The following is a 6,000-nucleotide window of genomic DNA, read 5'->3' on the forward strand; positions in this document are numbered from 1 at the left end:
GGGAACTAGATGGGCAGGGCATGATTACTCAGGGTTTTCTCCCAGAAACTGGAAGCTTGTGGTAACTCTTCATGGAAATGAATTCCACCATGGTCTCGACTGTGAGGTAACATCCAAGAGATGCCAGCAGAAAAGCAAGATCAGAAAAAGAGATTTATGAGGGCACATGTTGAGAAGACCTTTGCACAGGAGGCTCTCATACTTCTGGGCAAACTCCGCCCCTTCCTGGGAATACTAATCTGTCACGGGTGGTCACTTCCTTCTCAGGATCACCCAGTACAACCTGAAGCATGTATTTATGTCCCTCATCCCCATCACCCCGTTAAAACCCAAGCATGGGTATTATACCTAGTGAGGTGACCATGAGTCCTAGACTTGAAAGAAGACAGTTCCAAGTGGAGCAAGGGCAAGTGTATTCAGTGCAGTCTCACAGCCTTAAGATAGAGATTTCAGACTGAAAACTAGAAAACTGAGGACGGCTACATGAACAACTGAGAAAAGGAGCGGGGATGGAAAAGGTTTCTAGTAGGTTACCCAGAGTTAAATAGTCTTCAAGTTGCATTAAGATCACCTGTAGGAGGAAAGTGAAATGATTATCATTTTCAAAGCCTAATTATCATGCAGGCTTTTAGGCAAGATATTAAAAATTACTTATAGATGAAATTGAGAGACAACAAAATGAAACCCCGAGTAGTGTGGCTGTGAAGCAAGGTTTGGAGGAGACACACTCTCTTTGCCATCTGACACTACTGAGTTGACTTAGAGAGATTGGGTTGGCAGTTGAGTTTGGAGGGCTCTTTAGGGGAATTAAAAAAGTCCCATTTCTCCCACCAAAACATCTGAGTTGCTCTCCATCCTCCCCTAGAGATGTCAGGATGGGGCTTTGCGATGTCAAGGCTCACCCAGGGCTGGTGAAGGGATTTGGTGACTTCATAAAGCATAAGGGTGTAGCCCCCTATATATGGGGGTTCTCAGCAGCTCTGGAACAGACCACTGGGAGTCTTCAAAATGACTAAAGTGACTAGGAAGCCAGACGCTCTAGTGCACTTATGCAACAGCCAACTCCATATATCTAGGATGAAAAGATGAAGACCTCCTCTCAACAGAGGTCCAAAAGAAGTGTTAAGGTGAGCTGAACCCACCCAAGCTCCTCTTGCCCATTGACACCACCCTATAAGACACATTCCTCTGTCTTTGCCTGGCAAACACCCTCTTTTGTCCCACACTGTTTGTCCTGGAGCTATCAATTCCAAACATCTTCACCCTCTTCCCCAAACCAGTGCCGTTCTGTGCTTTCTCTCTTGTTTTCTCCAGGTGGCCAGGGTAGCTGTGAGGGTGAATAAGCATATTCAACCAAAGCTGACCAAGAAAGTTTCTCAAGAAACTTCCATCTCAGAGAATCTTAAGAAAATCAGAAGCTCAAAGCTCTGTAGTCAGTGTTTCAAGGTGAATGAAGAACTGAATCAAAACAAACCAGAAGAAATCCGAGAGATCATGGAGACGACTGCCATTCCAGCTGGACCAGCGAGTAGGCAGTGACTTCAGAGTATGGCTAGAGATCTCAGAAATCTTCGGGGGTCTTGCCTCTGAGAAACTGCCAAGAGTAGAGATGTTGAATCTTATACAAACAATAAACAGTAATAATGAAAATTAAATAAATTCAATGTGATGTGAAATTATGTGTGTCACTGAGCTCTTTGATAGATAGTGGGTGGAAGAGAGGAGAGGTGGGGCATAAGTGTGTGAAGAGGGAGGGAGATGGGTCCCATGGAGTTGAAGATGGAAGCAGAAGATTCAGTTAGCCAGAAAGTAGAGGGGAAAACTGGGTCCAAACTGAGCCCAAAAGATACACTTCCCATGGGAGAAGAGGAGGAGGACTTGGTGTTTGTGTGAGTGCAGAAGTTGGAACTTAGCTGGGGAGTCGTGTCATGTATGGGTGGCCGTGCCATTTGCTAAAAAAGGCATAAAAAATAGTTGCCCCTAGGACACCTACCTCCTAGTAGTGTTTATTACATCTTGAGATATGATGTCAGCAACTAACAGCCTCAAAAACTCAATCTTGCTTACTAAAAGGTAGTCCATAGGAGTTAAATAATGGTGTTTTTCAGGTGTTTTGTTTTCTCAAAAAGCTAAAAATGGAACAACACATGACCTAAAAATTTCACTACTGGTTATATATTAAAACAAAAACAAAAACACAACTTAAACTAAAAAGACACATGTACCCTAAAGTTCCTTGAAGCACACCATTCACCTAAATGTCCATTAGATGATAGATGAATGGATAAAGATATGGTATATATGTATTATAGGCCACTAGTTGTTGTTCAGTCAATAAGACATATCCTACTCTTTGCAACCCTATGGACTCTACCCCTCCAGGCTCCTCTGTCATGGCATTTTCCAGGGAAGAATACTCCAGTGGGTTGCCATTTCCTTCTCCAGGGGATCCTCCTTACCTAAGGATTGAACCCACATGTCCTGCTTGACAAGCAGATTCTTTGCCACTGAGCCCCCAAGAAGACCTTTGAAATACTACTGAGCCATAAAAAGAATGAAATATTGCCATTTGCAGCAACATGAAAGGTATAATACTAAGTAAAATAACTCAGACAGAAAAAGACAAATTCTGTATGATATCACTTATACAATCTAAAAATACCTCAAAGTAGAGAATTTACCAAAACTGAAGGCTCTCAGATATAGCGAACAAGCTACTGTTTACCAGTGGGGAGGGGGAGGGGCAATACAGAGGAGGAGGAGTGGAAGCACAAAGGGTTAGGTGTAAGATGAACTCAAGGATGTATTGTACAACATGCAGGATTGAGCCAGTATTTTGTAATAATTATAAATGTAAAACTAACTTTAACAATTGCATAAAAAGAAAGAAATGGAAAGAAATAGTGGAGAGGAAGGAGCAAAGAAAAGAAGGAAGAATGGTGTTTTTGGAGTTCATAAAGCCAATGTTAATTAGGCCCTTTTTAGCTAAGGAATTTAGAATGGAGTAGTGGCCTCCCACAAGCAGGCCAGAGGGAGTGGCCCACATCCAGTGAACGCAATACTGGGGGGCATTGCCCACAAAGAGTTTTATTACAAGAATAAAGTCGGTTCTGTTTTTATTATGATGTCCATACTCCAGTCTTCTTCAATAATGTCAGCAACTAAACACTTTTCCTCTTTAAAATCAAATTTTGTTCATTAAAATTTTTAAAGTTTGTTGTCGTTTATGTCAGGTTTTAATATTTCATATATTATTCACAAGGTAGAAAGTTTTAAAATATTTGTGTATATATACATACACACACTCATATGTATACATATATATGTGTATACTGCTGCTGCTGCTGCTAAGTCGCTTCAGTCATGTCCAACCCTGTGCGACGCCATAGACGGCAGCCCACCAGGCTCCCCCGTCCCTGGGATTCTCCAGGCAAGAACACTGGAGTGGGTTGCCATTTCCTTCTCCAGTGCATAAAAGTGAAAAGTGAAAGTGAAGTCGCTCAGTCGTGTCTGACTCCTAGCGACCCCATGGACTGCAGCCTACCAGGCTCCTCCGTCCATGGGATTTTTCAGGCAAGAGTACTGGAGTGGGTTGCCATTGCCTACTCCAATATGTGTATATATATGTATATAATTTCAGAGGGCCACAGTTTTAGTACTTATCTTTAAAAATTCATTGTATTCTGTGAGGGAGTTAATTAATAGAAGACCCTGTTAAACAGCTGCTGCCAACACAGTCTACCATGATTACCACTGCTCCATTAAACAGAGCATCATTAATGGTTTGGAAGTCCTTGAGACCACTTCCTGCATAGCCTGCCATCCTGCAGGGAATGTCCTATTGCACACTGCACGTTTAAACAGTTGATTATAAATACACAGTGATACAACAAAGATTATCAAGATAAAGACATACAATGTGATTTTATTTATGTCTAAATCAATGACAAAAAGTATTCATGAAAGGTACAAACATTTTTAGCTTGAAATGTATGAAATCTTCTTATATTGAGACATAAACTATCTTGCTGAATTTGAAAAATGTTTTAAAGTGAAATTCACTCCTGTCAGTTATTTTGAAACTATGGTCCAAAGAAAATAAAATTACATTAATTGGGGCTGTTAAAACTGTACCTTTCACAGATTTTTTTCTTAAAAATTCCCTTACATTTTTACAGCCATAAATAGCTATAAAATGATCAATAGATATTATACTATGTTTATTTTCTGGACATTATTTCCTTTAATTTATGAATGTAATTGGAAAGTTGTTCTACCGAATGGGTATTAAAAATTACTCCTCTCTTTTGTATGGAAAACACTGTTTAAACTACTGTTGGGAGATATTTTATTGCCTAAAATATTTTATAATTCAATTCTTCTGTCTAGGTTTTTTGTAATTCACCTCTACTGTCTAGGCTTTTTGAGTAATTTTGTTAAGGTTGAGGATTTTCTCATCTATCTCTACTATCTTAAGAGCTTCTGTTAGGAATGTGTGTCTGTTGTTGTTTAGTTGCTCAGTTGTGTCCAACTCTTTGCCACCCCATGGACTGTAAGCCCAACAGGCTTCTCTGTCCATGGGGATTCTCCAAATCAGAATACTGGAGTGGGTTGCCAAGCTCTCTTCCAGGGGATCTTCTTGATCAGAGATCAAACTCCTGTCTGCTACAGCTCCTGCATTGCAGGCGGATGCTTTATCACAGAACCAAAATATATGTTGTGTATACAAGAACCACATTTTAATTATAAAGATTTGTAATCGGTGATAAGTGAAAATGGAGAAGCCTAAACAAGAATGTATCTTTTACCAATTAACAGTAAGAAAAAAATTTTCCTTTTATTTTGCCTTCATTCATTTACTTCTTACAACACTCTTTCTTACCTCATAACTTCTCTTCTATCACTTTCCTCTGTGTAAATAACTACTTTTAATATTTCTTACAGAACAGATATCTGCTGAGAATAAATTCCCGAGTTTTTTGTTCATATGAAAACACCTACTTCTCCTTTACAAAAAGGATGTTTTTCCTGGACCTAGAAGCTAAGATCAGTAGTTTTTTTGTTGTTTTTTTTTTATAAATTTATTTATTTTAGTTGGGGGCTAATTACTTTACAATATTGTAATAGTTTTTGCCATACATTGACATGAATCAGCCATGGGTTTACATGTGTTCCCCTTCCTGGACCCCTCACCCACCTCCCTCCCCATCCCATCCTTCTGGATCATCCCATTGCCCCGGCCCTGAGCCCTTGTCACATGCATCGAATATGGAATGGTGTTCTGTTTCACATATGATAATATACATGTTTCAGTGCTATTCTCCCAGAACGTCCCACCCTCACCTTCTCCCTCAGAGTCCATAAAATTGTTCCATGCATCTGTGTCTCTTATTCTGTCTCGCATATAGGGTTATCGTTACCATCTTTCATATTCCATATATATGCATTAGTATACTGTATTGTTGTTTTTCTTTCTGGCTTACTTCTCTCTGTATAATGGGCTCCAGTTTCATCCATCTCAGTAGAACCGATTCAAATGTATTTTTTTAATGGCTGAGTAATATTCCATTGTGTATATGTACCACAGCTTCCTTATCCATTCGTCTGCTGATGGACATCTAGGTTGCTTCCATGTCCTGGCTATTGTAAACAGTGCTGCGATGAACATTGGGGTACACGCGTCTCTTTCAATTCTGGTTTCCTCGGTGTATATGCCCAGCAGTGGGATTGCTGGGTCATATGGCAGTTCTATTCCCAGTTTTTTAAGGAATCTCCACACTGTTCTCCATAGTGGCTGTACTAGTTTGCATTCCCACCAACAGTGTAAGAGGGTTCCCTTTTCTCCACACCCTCTCCAGCATTTATTGCTTGTAGACTTTTGGATAGCAGCCATTCTGACTGGTGTGAAATGATACCTCATTGTGGTTTTGATTTGCATTTCTCTAATAATGAGTGATGTTTTAAAGAAAACTTTTTATTTATTGGTATGTTGTTCATGTA

The sequence above is a fragment of the Giraffa tippelskirchi genome, chromosome Y (assembly GCF_054371585.1).
Source record: "Giraffa tippelskirchi isolate mGirTip1 chromosome Y, T2T-mGirTip1v1.2.pri, whole genome shotgun sequence".
NCBI classification, from domain to species: domain Eukaryota; kingdom Metazoa; phylum Chordata; class Mammalia; order Artiodactyla; family Giraffidae; genus Giraffa; species Giraffa tippelskirchi.